At 38.8% G+C, this 19,775-nt stretch overlaps 1 non-coding gene across 1 annotated transcript; it reads right to left on the bottom strand.

Annotated features, from left to right (window-relative positions):
* Positions 1–3,386: 3,386 nt before the first annotated feature.
* LOC141699357 (small nucleolar RNA R71) lies at positions 3,387–3,493 on the bottom strand. Its single transcript, XR_012565826.1, has one exon. It is a non-coding gene; the product is annotated as a small nucleolar RNA R71 (small nucleolar RNA).
* Positions 3,494–19,775: the final 16,282 nt, after the last annotated feature.

Genomic DNA, 19,775 nt, shown 5'->3' with positions numbered 1-19,775 from the left:
GATATCTATAAAATCTGAAAATGATAACACATAACAACATAAGCACATAAAAAATTCAATTATTATTCCACCATATGAATCAGGTCTTTATCCATTGGTGTCTTCCACTATTTAATTTATGTTATACAACCCTCTAATTGTTTAACTAACACTACACCATATTTGACATGTACCAACACTTTTTTTGGTGTTACAAGCAAAAATATTGCCTTAGAGCACTAAAATTTGATATAAGATAACATTTGATTTTTGTGTTACAGTAGAGGATAAAAAATGTTACCATAGACATTATGACACTGATATTGTAACACAAAATAAAGTGTTAGTATTGATATTGCAGTTAGTGTTACCATAAGACTAATATTTTGGGGGCATTATATTGGCAGGCCAAATTTTGGCAAAATTTTAACCAAATTTTGGACCGCCATGAAATAAGATGTAAACCCGCTCACTTTTTTTTATCAAATGTAAACAAAATAGAAAATTATATCTTTTCAATCACTCTCGAACTCAAACACGCTCTTCTTAATCGGTTTTCAAACAAAATGTTTCAAGAGCTTGGAGGTGAGTCCGGTTCTTGTAATTAAGGGCTTTCTTCTCAATTGGATTTATAGCTTGTAATTAGGGTCTGTAGCGTTTTCTTCTTGGAGTAAATTAGGATTTCAAAAGGGGTAATTAGGTCTTTCTTATTGTTCAATCTCTCTCTCTCTCTCTCTCTCTCTCTCTCTCCCTCTCCCTCTCTCTCCCTTTCTTTCTCTCTCCCTCTCTCTCCCCTTCCCTCCGTATTTGTACAATTTTATTGAAATTGAATTGAACAGGTTTTGTTAACCATTTACATATACAGCAGCTTGATTTCTTCTACAAGTGGCGGTTGATTACATATACGCCATTTAAAAGTGTAAAATTCATTTGCCTACAAGATAAATTTACAAGATAAATTTATGGTTTTATGCTCCTGGCGTTACAATAATTATTGTAGGGACAAAGCTTGGTAAGTTTACCTCACTCTTTTGTTTATTGTAATACACATCATAATGATGCCTTCTAATTTACCAATTGGAGTATAACAGCTTTTAGGGTCAAGGAAATGGTTATAACATCTCTGTATATCTGTTTGTTGCCTTGTTGTCAAGGCTTTTATAAAAAAATGATAATATTTTTGTGCATTTCTTATCATTGAGATCTAACTATCTTCAAATGTTATTGGTTATACAGATCTTCGGGATGATAAACAATTCTTTGTTGACCATCCTGGCTCCGTGCTCATAACTGCAGCTCAGGTGAGAATTAAAACTGGTTTGTTTTCTAGAAATGGACAACTTTAATGATTTGAATTGCATCTTCTGATCCTTTGTGGTTGTTCTGTTGACTTGAAGGGAGAGGACTTAATGAAGATGATAGGAGCACCTTACTATATTGAATTGATAAGTGGCATTTTATACCACTTAGAACGTCTTATAATGGCTTGAATTGATGTCTTGAAATCAAGTATTTTGTGCATTTGATGCGTTTTTCTAGTGTTTTTGCATTTCAGAGTATAACTTGCGTATGTAGGAAGAATTCATCATAAATAAGCCTAGGGAAATGCTTGGCATTGGTTGTGGAAAGTTGGGGGAAGAACGCAGAAAAATCAGGAGCAGAATTCAGAATTTTCCACAAGGTGCTTGGGCGCCCGCTCAGGATGCTGGGCGGCCGCTTGGGAGCTTGGGCGCCCGCTCAGGAATCTGGGGTGGCCGCTCAGGGACGAGAATTTTAATACTGAATTTTATAATCTTTATTCTGTTGGACTTCTGAGACGGCTGGTTCTTGCGGGGTTCTATATAAGTAGTTCTCAGAGACGTTTCACAGAAGGGTGGTATCAAGCAAGGAACAATGAGAGAAAGAAGAAGACCGTTTTAGCACATCACAACGAAGAAGAGGAAGCATACATTTTCTTGTGATTCTTTTATTCGTTGTATCAGTGGATGCTAGTTTTCTTTACTTTGAACCTTATTACTCTTGTGACGTACTCTGGTTTTAATAAGTATTTTTATTAGTTTATATTGTGTGTATTATCATGCTTTCATTGGAACCCATGGTGACGATGAGTTCAATTATGGGCTAATCGTTATCATGGGATTCTAGCGGATTTACTTATGGATTTCAATAGTTAATTTGTTTCGATATCTTGGTATGTGGTGATTGTATGATATCTTAGTATTGGTTGTACTTATTCGACTTATGTGCATAGCTAACATATAAGATAATGTGTTAATCTATATTGAAGCGACAGTGAATATAGAGGTTTAGAACTTGCCACGCTAGCATAGGTTCATGTATTGTATGCATGATTAGTGGGTAACTCTAACTGTTTTACTTGCCCTATGTAATCAAGATAGATACCTTATGCTTAAACCATTATGTTGTCAAATTCTATAGACATATAGGGTCTCAATATAATTGGTGCCTATTCAGCTTCTATCTCTTTTGTGGATGTCTAGTAGAATGGTACTCGTGCAACGAAAGTTGGCATTTATCAGTTTCGTGTTATCTGACTAGTTTCATCACAATCACATGCTAAGGTTAAGAACGAAAAGGCTATTGAATGAAGTAGTAATGAAGTTAGAATCCCATTTTTGTCATATATAGTAATTCAACCTCAATTCTCTTAGTTAATGTTATTTAGTATAATCTCTTAGTTTAATAAAAACCCTATTTGTTATTTGTCTTAGCATTGAGCGATAACCATACATTGTTGCATAAGTGCATAAATTGAACTTAACCTAAACCAGTCTCTGTGGGAACAAATCTGATTTATATCTTATACTACTTGCGAACGCATATACTTGCGTGAATATTAGCGCGTGTTTTCGCCCTAACAAGTTTTTGGCGCCGCTGCCGGGGACTCGGTGTTAATTTTTAGTTTATGTGCTTGTCATCAGTGGTCGTTAAAGTTCACTGACTCGAATTCTTTTACTTTCATGGTTTATTTGTTTATGTTTCAGGTACTCATTACAATGGGAGATCCAGCCGCATGAACGAAAGCCTTGATGGATTTTTCTCAACCCAAGATCAATGACATTCAATCTTGCATTATCAGACCAGCTATCACAGCTAATACCTTTGAGATCAAGCCTGGCATAATTCAATGGGTGCAGAATTCAGTCCAGTTTGGGGGTTCTCCAACGGAAGATCCCAATATGCACATTAGGGATTTCATTGAGATCTGCGACACCTTCAAGTTCAACGGTGTTTCTGAAGATGCTGTGAAGCTGAGACTGTTCCCATTCTCTCTGAGGGACAAGGCTAAGAGCTGGTTACACTCTCTACCAGCTGGTTCGATTACTACTTGGGAAGATCTTGCTCAGAAGTTTCTTACTAAATTCTTCCCTATGGCGAAGAGAGCTGCAATCAGGAATGCTCTTACTCAATTTGCGCAGCAATCAGGAGAATCTTTATATGAAGCTTGGGAGCGCTACAAGGAGATGCTTAGGAAGTGTCCTCATCATGGAAATCCTGATTGAATGATCATCAATTGTTTTTACAATGGGTTGGGAGCACAGTCCAGACCTATGCTCGATGCAGCAGCAGGTGGAGCATTATGGGCAAAGAGCTATGAGGAAGCTTATGATCTAATTGAACTGATGGCTGCTAATGAATATCAGTATCCATCCCCGAGATTGCCACAGAGCAAGGTAGTAGGAGTTCTTGAGGTGGATACAACTACGGCTATCACTGCTCAACTAAAGGCGTTGTCTATGAAGATTGATTCTCTGGCTAATTGTGGTGTTAAGCAGATAATTAGTGTTTGTGAGCTGTGTGCAGGTCCGCATGTGTCAGAGCAATGCGCTATATCTAGTGAATCAGCTCAGTTTGTGAGCAACTTTCAGAGATCGCAGCAACCAGTTCCAGACACTTATCATCCTAACAACTGAAATCATCCTAACTTCAGCTGGAACAACAATCAGAATGTGATGCAACAGCCGTTCCAACAGTTTGGAAATAAGTTATTCAACCCTCCCGGTTTTCAGCAACAATTTGCACCAAAACAACAACTCCAAATTCAACAACAAAATCATGATGCAGTTCTATCTTCAAATAAAAAATCTGAATTGGAGGAGTTGAGGCTTATGTGCAAAAACCAGGCTCTTATATGCCAAAGCCAGGCTATTTCTATCAAGACTCTGGAGAACCAAATAGGGAAAATTGCTAATGCCTTATTGAATCGACCACCAGGAACACTTCCTAGTGATACAGAAACAAATCCAGGAAAGAGGGAAGTTGAAGAACAGGTGAACGCAATCACCTTAAGGTCTGGAAAGGTCGAAAGGCCCCAAATTCCGCAAGACGAAGAGCCTGAAAAGTCTCAAGTTCCAGAATCTGAAGTTTTGGATGAAGAAGATGTATAGAAGGAAGAAGAGGTAGAACCAAGGAAGACTACTGTGGAACACACTCCTCCTGAGGGTATTACAGTGGAGAAACAGATCTATCCTCCACCTCATTTTCCTAAGAGGCTGCAGAAGAAAAAGCTGGATAAGCAGTTTGAGAAGTTTTTGGAGGTGTTCAAGAAACTTCATATCAACATACCTTTCACTGAATCTCTTGAACAGATGCCTAGCTATGTGAGGTTTATGGAAGATATTCTCTCTCGGAAAGTGAAGCTCGATGACTTAGAGAGCGTTGCTCTCATGGAGGAATGCAGTGTTGTGCTGCAACAGAAGTTGCCTCCGAAGCTTAAAGATCCTGGAAGCTTCACTATTCCTTGCACCATCGGAAACTTATCATTTGACAAGTGTTTATGTGATTTAGGAGCTAGCATCAATCTAATGCTCTTATCTATCTTCAAGAAGCTTGGTCTGCCTGATCCGAAACCAACATACATGTCATTACAACTAGCTGACCGTTCCATCGCTTATCCACGAGGTATAGTGGAGGATGTCTTGGTCAAGGTGGATAAAATCCTCTTCCCTGCTGACTTTGTAATTCTTGATTTCGAGGAAGATAAGAAGATCCCCATCATCTTGGGAAGACCATTCTTGGCTACAGGCCGAACTATGATCGATGTGCAAAAAGGAGAGCTTTCGATAAAGGTTTACGATCAAAAGGTCACTTTTAATGTGTTCAAGGAAATAAAGTTACCCACAGCTAAAGAGGAGTGCTTTAAATTAGAGCAACTGCAGGTTTTGAATGCACCTCCGTGGAAGAGAAAGTTGGATATGCCATTCGATTCTCTTGGGTTAGCAAAGCTGAAAATTTCTCAGAAGCGTTTTGAACCATTTATTCAAGAAGCTCCCATACATGAGCTCAACCGAAAGCCATATCACTTGAGTTATTCATTCTTAGGTGCACCCCATGATAAGGGGTTGGGATATATTTTTGATGATGTAGAGAGTGGCTGGACGGATCTTCCAGTGCCTACAGAAGGTTCTTTTCATGCACCACATGTAGTTGATAGGACTGGTGTTGGTGATGAGCAGTACAGGCGAGTGACTAGGCATATGGAAGCCATGCACGACATTCACCGTCATTTTGTTGAAGATTTGACACATGTTTTCGGTACTATTTTCTAAGACACTAGTGGCGAGGTTGATTGGCCACCTGATCCTCCACCCTCTGAGGGTGATGATGATGATTTCTCCGAGTAGGTATACCCTGTGTTCCATTCTACTACCTTCACTGGGGACAGTGAAGATTTTAAGTTTGGGGGTGGTAGTTAAGGAATATTTTTGTGTGTGTGTCATGTAATTACATATTCATGATAGTTTAGTTCATATAGTTGCATATTTTTGCCATATAATAGTTTTTTTTATTTTATAGCTTTATTTATCATGACATTTAGCTCATGCATATACCATGATCCCTTTTGTGTTGCTTTACCGATTGATTTGTGATATTGATGCAAGTGTAGTGATAGCGTTAGAGTGATGATTGAGTCTTGTAGGTTGACATGCATGCTAGAAACACTTGTAATTTCACTAAATCTTAGAGTATACTTAAGGACTAGATGGTTGTCATGGTTTGATGGTTTTTGAGGTTAATCTATTAATTATGCTTAGAATTTATAATAGGCCCTTAATGATAAAAGGCATGAAAAGAATAAAAAATTGGAGTGAAAATTGGAATTCATTGCTAATTGTGGCTAGGTGTCAAATGGCTAGTAGCCAACTCGTATTTTTATGCGAGTAGTCTAGGGTTGAGCAAGATGGAGCGAAACGCACTTGCTCAGAAATTTGAAAAAAATGGAAAAAAAAGAAAAAAAGAAAAAAGGGAAAGAAAAAAAATAAAGAGTTAATGCGTAATTAATCACGAGTGGGCTATTTGGTATTCGAGTTATTAAGTTCTTAGGGGACTTTGTGCCTAGTGACCTAAGGCTTTTATAGTCTGGGATCCGCTAACCTAACGCTCGCTAAATGGATGCCATTGCATAAGTCTTTTGTGGACCTCACTCATTGCACGATGAAATAAGCATTTGTTGTTGTGTTGAATAAAAACATGATTCCGTAGTAAGCTCCAGTGATCTTGAAGTGTTATAAGTCATTTTGTGCCTAGAATTTATTCTTCGTATAATCATGTGATTGCCTTGAGGATAATCGAGTTATGATTATTGATCTAGTTTCGAAGCATATCTGTTAAGCATCCGCACACAACACATTTCTGGCTATATGTGAGTTTACATAATTTGATTGATCTTTATTCGCCTAATTGCATTTGTTGAGATGTCATGAGTTGGTTGGTTTAGTCATTGCGAGGGGATCACTGCATTTCATGTAGATTGCATTCATGCATGTTTTTGTTTTGTTTTTGAGTCTGTAACGCTTGAGGACAAGCATCGATTTAAGTTTGGGGGTTTGATACGTGGCATTTTATACCACTTAGAACGTCTTATAATGGCTTGAATTGATGTCTTGAAATCAGGTATTTTGTATATTTGATGCATTTTTCTAGTGTTTTTGCATTTCAGGGTATAACTTGCGTATGTAGGAAGAATTCTTCAAAAATAAGCCTAGGGAAGTGCTTGGCATTGGTTGTGGAAAGTTGGGGGCAGAACGCAGCAAAATCAGGAGCAGAATTCAGAATTTTCCAGAAGGTGCTTGGGCGCCCGCTCAGGATGCTGGGAGGCCGCTTGGGAGCTTGGGCGCCCGCTCAGGAATCTGGGGCGGCCGCTCAGGGACGAGAATTTTAATATTGAATTTTATAATCCTTATTATGTTGGACTTCTGAGATGGCTGGTTCTTGTGGGCTTCTATATAAGTGGTTCTCAGAGATGTTTCACAAAAGGGTGGTATCAAGCAAGGAGAAAGGAGAGAAGGAAGAAGACCATTTTAGCACATCGCAATGAAGAAGAGGAAGCATACGTTTTCTTGTGATTCTTTTATCCGTTGTATCAGTGGATGCTAGTTTTCTTTACTTTGAACCTTATTACTTTTGTGACATACTCTGGTTTTAATAAGTATTTTTATTAGTTTATATTGTGTGTATTATCATGCTTTTATTGGAACCCATGGTGACGATGAGTTCAATTATGAGCTAATCGTTATCATGGGATTCTAGCGGATTTACTCATGGATTTCAATAGTTACTTTGTTTCGATATCTTGATATGTTGTGATTGTATGATATCCTAGTATTGGTTGTGCTTATTCGTCTTATGTGCGTAGCTAACATATAAGATAGTGTGTTAATCTCTATTGAAGCGACAATGAATATAGAGGTTTAGAACTTGCCATGCTAGCATAGGTTCATGTATTGTATGCATGATTAGTGGGTAACTCTAACCGTTTTACTTGCCCTATGTAATCAAGATAGATAACTTATGCTTAAACCGTTATGTTGTCAAATTCTATAGACATATAGGGTCTCAATATAATTGGTGCCTATTCAGCTTCTATCTCTTTTGTGGATGTCTGGTAGAATGGTACTCGTGCAATGAAAGTTAGCGTTTATCAGTTTTGTGTTATCTGATTAGTGTCATCACCATCACATGCTAAGGTTAAGAACGAAAAGGCTATTGAATGAAGTAGTAATGAAGTTAAAATCCCATGTTTGTCATATATAGTAATTCAACCTCAATTCTCTTAGTTAATGTTACTTAGTATAATCTCTTAGTTTAATAAAAACCCTATTTGTTATTTGTCTTAGCATTGAGGGATAACCATACATTGTTTCATATGTGCATAAATTGAACTTAACCTAAACCAGTCTCTGTGGGAACGAATCTGATTTATATCTTATACTACTTGTGAACGCGTACACTTGCGTGAATATTAGCGCGTGTTTTCGCCCTAACATGAATGTAGTTCGAAAACACAGGAGGTAATGAAAACAAAATTGTAGGAGGGACTTTTATCACCAATTTCTACCTAAGTACATTCGTTTATAAATTTTATAGAATAAATTGTATGAAAGTTATAGTTTATGTGGTGTTGTAGAATATGAAAGGAGTTTTTGATGCTTCCATCAAAGTTGTGCTAGAGCCTCCCAAGAGTAAGAAAAAGAAGGTAAAATGAAAAGTATATCAAAACTTAAGAATATTGCCCCAAGATATAGATTGTAATTTTTGTATAGAAGATTGCCCAAAATAATACCATGTTAATATTGAAGATTGCTGGAAATACTATAATCCAAATTGTTGGCCCTTTATACCTTGTAGTACACATTATGTGAGAATGTATTAGCAAAAACTCAACTTCCAGAGCAAAAAGTTACTTAAAAGACCAAAATGCTCTCATTATTTTTAATTTTGTTTTTTATTATTGTGCATTAGCTGTTCTAGTTCTGGAATTTATTATTGCATTATATCAAAGTTTTGTTACAGCTGCGGCAATCACTTGTTCTCGGAGAGCATGGTACTTTTGATGAATTCAAATCAAGGTTGCAGATGAGGTTAATGGATACGATAATGAGAATGCCGATTTATATGTTAGCCAGTCTTAGTTTATGAACCCATTAATAAGTTATGTCTAATTCATTTATATGTTAATATATGTGTAGCATGACGATGGAACTGCTCATTTTCACACTGATAATGCTTATGGCAATGACGTTCCAACTCAAAATGATAATGCTTATGGCAACAACGATCCAACTACTGATACAAATTTTGAAGATCTTTGCCACAAATACCTTGTATGGGCAGTGTTCTTTATCTTATATTTTAGCGCTTATATCTACTTTATAAATAATATAGACACACACACATATTTTTTCATTTTATTGTCTTCCCCTTTGTAGGTCTTTGGATTTTCCTTTTATACATCTAATAATATTCAGTTTGATGAACGTGCTATACAGATTAGTAAAATTACCATTCTTATACCACGTGCAGCTGCGGTGCATACCTCATTTTTATAAAGAAAGAGTTCTTTATAGCTGTATAGTTCATTATATTTTGAAATTACAAATCCAAAATTTAGATTTCAAATATTAAACGTGTGGAGAAAATAAACTTAATGATACATCCTTGGGGCTTCGGGAAAAAGAACAACTGATATTGGTAATTTAAACTTGACGTTTGAAAAATACTACCTTTCCATAATGGACTGCAAGTTGCTCGTCTCATTTGAGATGGGCTAGTTATTCGATACTAGGCTACATTAGTTATATACAACTAATGTAGCCTTTCCTTGTCTTTGGTATTTGATTTGTATATGTATTCACAGAGTTTCATATTTGTCCGTAACATATTAAAGGCTTCTATGTTACTGAAAGTGTACGCGCACATTTGACGATGTTTATTTTTTATATTAAGGTTTATCTTTATCTTGGGATTTTAGATAAACCTTAATATTAAAGGTTTATTTTTTATATTAAGATTTTGCGGTGGTGTTGAAATTAAACCAACTTAGTACAACAGAGGCAATTAAAAGCAGGAAATTTATAACAGGATCATCAAAAAGTTCCTGGCAGCCTGTTGTGACAGCGAATACAACTACTGTGGGCTACTGGCTGAATTAGAGAGTCCTGATTTGTGCAATTTCGGTTCTATAGTCCTTGGTTTTATTGTGTTTCTGATAATGCTGGGTCTAAATGTTGCAGTTGATGGAGGCAACATATTTGACTATTATACCCAGTAAGTTATCCCTTTAACTTGTAAAGTATAAAAAACATATTAAGCTTGTTGCTCTCTGTGCTTCCATTTCAGTGTAAGGTTAAAGATTTCTGGACTCATTTTTAGTTCAGCACCTTGTGCAAATATCTCCTGAGTTCTACTAAATATTTCATGAACTTGACAGGTGGACTTTTACACTGATGACCTTATACTTTGAGCTTGAATACAATAACACTCCTTTATCGAGTCCTGATGAGGAAGATGATATATAATGCGTGACACTGATATATATATATATGCCAACATTAATTATATATCCATCTGTCATTTACAAAAGTCCAGGGTTGTCAATTTCTAATTACAAGTTTTTTGAATCCGCGTGAGCTATAATATAAATTGAAGTACTGACTGAATCACTTGCTTGATTGTTTAGGTTGACGAAGAAATGCTGATGTGCAAGTTGCATTTTGGTAAATTTTCTATTTGTTCACAGGCTGCATCATTATTGCTTGATGAGAAGAGGAAAGATGTGTCTGCTGACTGTAGTTAGGTTGTTATGTATTATTATTGGAACTTTGTAATGTTAGGATGAATTTGTACTTTTGTTAACAAAATTCTCAAGTTGACTATGTATTCAATCCTTAATGTTATGTTTTGATCAAGTGAAGTAGATTTAGATTTTATTCTATTTTCAAATTCAGAAAGTGTAACCAATATTATACTTTGTTATGTTGGTATAAACAAGAAAGATTCTTATTAAAAATATAAAAGTGTAATAAGAATATAATCGTATTACAATCTTGTGTTACAATAGCTAATATGGTGTTGCAAAAGAGTCTATTCCAACACATATTTAGGTGTTACTATAGGGTTAGGTATGTTGCAGCAGAACCGTGGTTACATTATCAAATTGTTATCATAGAAATAGAAAATGTAACTATAGGTACTCTATTTTAACACATTGAGAGGTGTTACCAAACTTTCAAAAAAATATAACTATAGACCCCTATTGTAGCAGGCTCAAACCCAATGTTAGGGTGAAAACACGCGCTAATATTCACGCAAGTATACGCGTTCGCAAGTAATATAGAATTTTTTCTAGTTCGTTCCCACAGAGACTCAGACTAAATTATTGTCTAATTAAACTCACTCACCAATGTATGATTACTTCTCAATGTTAAGACACTAACACTTAAAATTGTTAACTAAATATTAACTATAATTAACTACTTAATTAATCACTTAACTAACACTTCAAATTATCAATAATAAGACACTCATGAGATCACCACTTCATTACTACTTCCTTCAATAGTCATTGTTATTACCTTTAGTATGTGACAGTGATGATATTAATCGAATAATACAAAACTGATAAAAGCCAACTTTTATTGTACTAATACCATTCTACCAAACATCCACAATCAAGATAGAAGTTGAATAGTCATCAATTATGTTGAGTTCCTATATGTCTACAGAAATTGACAACACATTGATTTAAGCACAAGTTATTCCTTTTGATTACATAGGGCAAATAAAACTGTTAGAGTTACCCACTAATCATGCACAACGTACATGAACCTATACTAGCATGGCAAGTTCTAAATCTCAAGATCCACCGTCGCTTCACAAGAGATTAACACCCTATCTTATATGTTCGCGACGCACATAAGACGAATACGCACAACCAATACTAGATATCATACAATCATCACATACTAAAGTATTAAACAATTACTAAAGAATTCCATAATAAATCCGTTGCAACCCCATGATCACGATTAGCCCATAATAGCACTTATCGTCATCATGGGTTCATATGAAATCATGATAAACAAACACAAGAAAATAATAACTAAACTAATTATATTAAATCCGAGTACGTCACAAGAGTAAATAAGTTCAAAGTAAGAAAACTAGCATCCAACGTTACAACGAAACAAGAATCACAAGAAAATATGCTTCCTCTTCATTGCGGTGTGCTAAATCGGTCTTCTTCCTTATCTCCTTCGCTCCTTGCGTAATACTACTATATTCTATCTTAAAAACATCTCAAATCTACTTATATAATAGTCCCATAAAACTCAGATTACATAGAAGTGGAAGCCAAACAGAATTAGAAGTCCTAAAATAAACTGCCTCTTTTCCCGACCCTGCGCGGCCGCTCAGCATAGCTGAGCGGGCGCTCAGCTTCCTGCGCGGCCACTCAGCATTGCTGAGCGGGCGCTCAGCTTGCTGCGCGGCCGCTCAGCATTGCTGAGCGAGCGCTCAGACCTCTACTGGAAAAAATCCTGAGTTGCTCCGTTTCTTCGCCGTAATCTGTCCATTTCTTTCCTCTCGCAATGGTGAACACATGCCAAGGCTTATTCTTGATGATTCCTCCCCCGAAATGCAACTAATTCCCTGAAATGCATAAACACTAGAAAAACGCATCAAATACACAAAATACTTGATTTCAAGACACCAATTTAAGCCATTTTAAGACGCACTAAGTGGTACAAAATGCCACTTATCACACCCCCAAACTTAAATCGATGCTTGTCCTCAAGCGTCACAGACTCAAAAACAAATAAAAAATATGCATGAATGCAAATCTATATGAAAATGCAGCGATCCCCCTTACTACAAATAAACCAACCAAATTGCAACATCTCAACAAATGCAGTTAGACAACTAAAGATCAATAAACTCATGCAAACGGACATACAACCAGGAACGTGATGTGTGCAAATGTTTAACAGATATGCTTCAGAACTGGACCACTTATTATGACTCGACTATCCTCAAGGCAATCCCATGATTATACAAAGAATAAAAATTCTAGGCACAAAGTGATATACAACACTACAAGAATTCTGGAGCTTACTACGGAATCATGCTTTTTATTCACAACATAAATGCTTATTTGAACGTGCAATGAGTGAGATCCACAAAAGACTTATACAATGGTATCCATGTAACGAGCGTTAGGTTAGCGGATCCCAGACTCTAAAAGCCTTAGGTCACTAGGCACAAAGTCCCCTAAGAACTTAATAACTCGAATACCACAGAGCCCACTCTTGATCAATTATGCATAACCACCAAAATAATTTAATTTATTTTTTTTAATAACTTCTGAGCAAGTGCGTTTCGCTCCGTCTTGCTCAACCCTAGACTACTCGCACCACATGCGAGCCGGCTACTAGCCATTTGATGCCTAGCCACAACTAGCAACAAATTCCATTTTTTTTTACTCCAAATTTTTTCTTTTTCATGCCTTTATCACTAAGAGCCTATTATCGAATTCTAAGCATAATAAATAGATTGACCTCGAAAACAATCAAATCATAACAACAATCTAGCCCTTACGCATTCTCTAAGACTTAGTAAAATTACAAGTGCTTCTAGCATGCATATCAACCTACACGACTTAATATCACTTTAATGCTATCACTACACTCGCATCAATATCACAATTCAGTCGATAAATCATTGCAAAAGGGATCGTGGTATATGCATGAGCTACATGACATACATAAAAAAAAACTATATGGCATAAATTATGCAACTATATGAACTAAACTATCATGAATATGCAGCTATATGACACACACAATATTCCTCAACTACCACCCCCAAACTTAAAATCTTCACTGTCCTCAGTGAAGGTAGTAGAAAGGAACACAGGGTATACCTACTCGGAGTCATCATCATCATCACCCTCAGTGGGTGGAGTATCAGGCGGCGGGTATGCAGAGTCCTCACCAAAAACCGGCCACTGGATATCAGCTCCAAGGCCCCGAAAAGCAGTCCCTAACGCAAGGGTGAGCTCCTGAGCAAACCTGCTCTGCGTCTCATACATGACATCCATCCGCCGTGAAAGCCTCCTATACTAAGCATCAGCCAACCCAGCACCCTTCTGAGCTCTCGAAGAACCAGCCTCATCACGCCCAGGCCTAGCCATAGGAGCACCTCGTGCTGGACGCCCTCTTGGAAGACGATAACCCAGCCCATGCTCCTCAGGCTCACCACCGGTCCACTCCTGCATCCTATTCAGAGTCCCAGAATCAATCGGAGCTGCCGGCAACTGCAACTGCTCATGAGCCGGCCAGTTCACTCCTACTGCTCGGCACAGCTTCGTAACCGTGGATGCATAAGGGATGTTCATATGCTTCACTCCCCTCAAAAACTTCAGAATTCCTTGGTAGATAAACTCACCCAGGTCCACATAATACTCCTCATTAAGAATTCCCCACAACAATTGTGCTCTCTCAACTGTGACCTCGTGTGCATGCGAAGAAGGCAAAATATTAGCACAAATAAATGCATTCCATGCACGGGCATACCTGTTCATAGCGATCACCGGGAAGTGACGATACTCATTAGTGCCGGTCCTGAAGGTCCAAACTGTGCCCGGTCTTAAAAGAGTCGCACAAATCAAATCCAAGTCAAAATCCTCAGCAGTCTTTACATTCCAGTTCTCCTCCTCGGGCTTCCTCTCTCGCTGTCCAATCACACGGCGAATCGCCGCAGGGTGATAATCAACCGTCAGCCCTCGGACCACAGAAAACCCATTCTTTTCGGCCTTCGCGTTCGCATAGAACTCGCGAACCACGCTCATCGGCACTGCTTCGGGCGACTCACAAAAAGCTATCCACCCCTTCTCTGCAATCATGGGTAGCAACTCACCATCCCTCCCTGATGGTAAAAACCCTCTCTCCTTCAGAATCGGCTTCCCCAAAAGCCTAGTGTACTCCTCCTCCGCAGCTCTGTCAGTTAACCGAGGCCTTGCAGCAGTACCCCTCGATGAATCAGCAGTAGGAACTGTGCTGCTGCTGTCAATAGTGCGTGCTCTCTTGGGTGCCATTGATTCGTGAATAAAAGTGTGTAAGAACTGAGTTTTGGTGCTTGGGAGAGAGTTTAAGTGTAGGAAATTTGTGGGAGATATGTAGGATAGGTGTATGTATATATAGGGTGTGGAATAGGTTAAATTAGATTAGGAGTGGGGTTGAGGGATAAAATCATGGGGTAATAGGAAAAGAATTCGTGGGTTTATGGGCTGTGATGGGTTTTTTATTTTTCTGAGTTTTTTATTTTTTTTTTTTCTGAACGTAAAAAAAATTCTGGCAGTTGACCCCTGAGCGGTCGCTCAGCAAAGCTGAGCGGGCGCTCAGGGGGTTACTGGAAAAAAAAATTTTCAGCCCCTATTTTCTGATTTTTTTTGTGTTTTTGGATAGGTTATTAACTTCTAATGGTTCCTGTAACAACAATTCATGGGTTGCCTCCCACACAGCGCTTCTTTTTCGTCATTAGCTTGACGTTGCGTACCCTTTTCAAGTAGTCAACAAAATGGCGCTAACCACTTCTTGGTTTGCCATGTCCCCGTAGTAGTGCTTCAATCGCTGAACGTTAACCTTGAATGCTTGGTTCGGATCATTCTCAAAAATTTCCACCGCTCCATGTGGAAACACAGTTTTGACAATAAAAGGTCCAGAACACCTTGATTTCAACTTCCCAGGAAAAAGTCGGAGCCGAGAGTTGAATAAGAGAACTTGTTGCCCCGGCACAAATAACTTAGGATGTAGCTTCCTATCGTGCCACCTCTTCACCTTTTCCTTATACATTTTGTTATTCTCATACGCTTGAAGTCGAAATTCATCAAGTTCATTAAGCTGAAGCATTCTTTTCTTACCAGCTGCATCTAAATCCAGGTTCAACTTTTTCAATGCCCAGTAGGCCTTATGCTCAAGCTCCGCAGGTAGATGACATCCCTTACCGTACACCAACTGAAACGGGGACATACCAAGTGGAGTTTTGTATGCTGTTCTGTAAGCCCAAACAGCTTCATCGAGCTTTAAAGACCAATCCTTCCTTGACGGACAAACAACCTTCTCTAGAATGCGCTTTATCTCTCTGTTAGACACTTCCGCTTGACCATTTGTTTGCGGATGATAGGAAGTAGCCACTCGATGATTCACATTATAACGCTGCATCATAGAAGTGAACTTACGGTTGCAGAAATGCGACCCTTCATCACTTATGATTACCCGAGGTGTTCCAAACCTTGTGAAAATTTGCTTATGAAGAAAATTTAGCACTGCCCTTGTATCATTTGTCGGTAAAGCTTTAACTTCTACCCATTTGGAGACATAATCGACTGTCAGCAAGATGTACTGATTATTGCAAGACGAGATAAAAGGCCCCATGAAATTGATTCCCCAAACATCAAAGACCTCGACTTCAAGCATCACATTTAATGGCATCTCATCCTTCCTTGTCAAATTTCCCACTCTTTGGCAATGATCACACCTTAAAACAAACTGATGAGCATCTTTGAACAAAGTAGGCCAAAAAAAACCTGCTTGCAGAATACGAGCTGCCGTCTTCTCACCACCATAGTGTCCACCATAAATCGTGGAGTGGCAGTCTCGTAATATCCCCTCCGTCTCACAAGATGGGATACATCTCCTGATGATCTGGTCAGCTCCCTGTCTAAACAAATATGGTTCATCCCACATATACCACTTCACCTCATGCACAAACTTCTTCTTTTGAGCGGAGGTCAAATTAGGAGGAATTACATTGCTGACGAGATAGTTTACAATATCTGCAAACCATGGTTCTTCCTCCTGAACTGCAAACAACTGCTCATCCGGAAAAGATTCATTGATTAATGTCCTATCTTGTGAAGTAGAATCGGGATTCTCCAACCTAGAGAGATGGTCAGCTACTTGATTCTCAGTACCTTTTCTATCCTTGATCTCTAACTCAAATTCCTGAAGTAAAAGCACCCAACGAATGAGTCTCGGCTTTGAATCCTTCTTGAAAACCAGATAGCGAATAGCCGCATGATCAGTGAATACTGTTACTTTTGTACCAAGTAGATAAGACCGAAATTTCTCGAAACCAAAGACTATAGCCAATAGCTCCTTCTCAGTAGTGGTGTAGTTCAATTGGGCTCCATTTAAAGTCTTACTCGCATAGTAGACCACATGGAAGTGATTTTTCTTGCGCTGTCCCAGAACTGCACCTACCGCATAATCACTTGCATCACACATCATCTCAAACGGTTCTTTCCAATCTGGTGCTGTAATTATTGGTGCAGTAATCAAACTCTTCTTTAGAGTCTCGAATGCCGCCAAACATTCATCATCAAATTTGAAAGGCACATCTTTCTCAAGAAATTTGCACAACGGCTTAGATATCTTTGAAAAGTCCTTGATGAATCGCCGATAAAAACCCGCATGACCAAGAAAACTACGGATTCCTTTCACAGAATTAGGTGGGGGAAGATTTTCAATGACTCCCACCTTGGCCTTGTCCACCTCCAGACCCTTGTTAGAGTCCTTATGCCCAAGAATAATGCCTTCACGCACCATAAAATGACATTTCTCCCAATTGAGCACCAAATTAGTTTCCACACATCTTTTGAGTACGGCGCGCAGATTATTCAAACATTCATCATATGAATGTCCAAAGACGGAGAAGTCGTCCATGAACACTTCGACATTATTTCCAATCATGTCAGAGAATATAGCCATCATACATCTCTGAAAAGTGGCCGGGGCGCCACATAACCCAAACGAAACTCTGCGAAAAGCAAACGTGCCAAATGGACAAGTGAAGGTAGTCTTTTCCTGATCCTCTGGTGCAATACAAATCTGATTATACCCTGAATAACCATCCAGAAGACAAAAATACTCATGACCCGCCAACCTGTCAAGCATCTGATCAATAAATGGAAGAGGGAAGTGATCCTTCCTTGTGGCTTTGTTCAATTTTCTATAATCCATGCATACTCTCCATCCTGTAACTGTTCGAGTGGGGATGAGCTCATTCTTTTCATTTGCTACCACAGTGATACCTCCTTTCTTAGGTACACACTGTACGGGGCTTACCCACGAGCTGTCAGAAATAGGATAAATAATGCCTGCATCCAGCCATTTCAGAATTTCTTTCTTCACCACCTCCTTCATGATAGGATTCAGTCTACGCTGCTGTTCCACAGTCGGCTTACTACCTTCCTCTAGCAGAATTTTATGCATACAATATGAAGGACTTATCCCCTTGATGTCTGCTATAGTCCATCCAATAGCCGATTTGAATTCTCTCAAAATCCTTAAGAGCTTATCTTCCTCACTACCTGAAAGGTCAGATGAAATAATAACAGGTAACGTAGATGCATCACCTAAAAAAGCATACCTCAAGTGTTCAGGTAATGGCTTGAGCTCCAAGGTAGGTGCTTCCTCTATTGATGGTTTGAGCTTTCCTTCAGCATTCTTGAGGTCAGCAGTACCAAGAGATTCAAACGGCATGTCCAGCTTTCGCTTCCAGGGAGAAGCGTTCAGATATTGTAATTGCTCGTTGCCATCTTCATCATCACTGTCAAAATCCCCCACTAAGGCCTTTTCCAATGCATCAGACATTAGCATGCGATCGAGTTCCGAAGTGACCGCAGAATCAATCACATCCACTTTAAAGCACTCCTCATCTTCTGTAGGGAATTTCATTGCCTTGAATACGTTGAATGTCACATCCTGATCTTGTACCCGTATAGTAAGTTCACCTTTTTGCACACCTATCAAGGTACGGCCAGTAGCCAAGAAAGGTCTTCCCAAGATTATGGGAATCTTCTTATCTTCCTCAAAATCCTGAATAAGAAAATCTGCAGGAAAGAAGAGCTTATCCACCTTGACGAGCACATCCTCCACTATGCCCCTTGGGTAAGTAATGGAACGATCAGCCAATTGTAGCGACATGTATGTGGGTTTTGGATCAGGCAGATCCAACTTTTTAAAGATCGACAACGACATCAGATTAATGCTTGCTCCCAAATCACAAAGGCACTTGTCAAAAGTCAAATTGCCAATGGTGTAAGGAATGGTGAAACTACCTGGATCTTTCAGTTTTGGTGGTAACTTTTGCTGCAGAACAGCGCTGCATTCTTCCGTGAGAGCAACGGTCTCAAGGTCATCCAGTTTCACCTTCCTTGAAAGAATACTCTTCATAAACTTCGCATAACTAGGCATTTGCTCCAGAGCCTCAGCGAAAGGTATATTGATGTGAAGTTTCTTGAACACCTCCAGAAACTTCCCGAACTGTCTATCCAGCTTTTGTTGCTGCAATCTCTTAGGAAAAGGTGGTGGAGGATAGAGTTGTTTCTCCCCTGTATTAGCCTCAGGCAGAGTGTGTTCAACAGTAGTCTTCCTTGGTTCCACCGCTTTCTCCTTTTGCTTAGATTCTTCATCTCTAATTTCAGCTTCTCCTTCTTTTGCCTTTTCAGCATCAGCAACTTTTCCAGACCTTAAGGTAATAGCCTTGACTTGCTCTTTAGCTTCCTTCCTTCCTGGTACTTCCGTGTCACTGGGAAGAGTGCCAGGTTGACGATTGAGCACTGCATTGGCTAATTGACCGATTTGATTTTCCAAGGTCTTGATAGAAACCGCCTGACTCTTGCATAACAGCTTAAGTTCCTCAAAATCAGCACTAGTAGGTACAGCTGTACTTCCCTGTTGAGGATATGATTGCCTGGTACTGCTGTGGTTGCTGGAATCCAGGTGGGTTAAACTGTTTACTCACTCCTTGCTGATATGGTGGCTGAATAGCATTCTGATTATTCCCCCAGCTGAAATTCGGATGATTTTTGTTATTAGGATGATAGGCCGCTGGCACAGGCTGCTGTTGTCACTGATAATTATTCACATACTGAACAGATTCATTGACAAAAGAACACTGATCCGTAGTATGAGAACCTGCACAAAGCTTACAAA

This window comes from Apium graveolens, chromosome 11 (assembly GCF_009905375.1).
Source record: "Apium graveolens cultivar Ventura chromosome 11, ASM990537v1, whole genome shotgun sequence".
NCBI classification, from domain to species: domain Eukaryota; kingdom Viridiplantae; phylum Streptophyta; class Magnoliopsida; order Apiales; family Apiaceae; genus Apium; species Apium graveolens.
The sequence above is the reverse complement of the archived record's forward strand: the minus strand, read 5'-3'. Positions and strand labels throughout refer to the sequence as shown.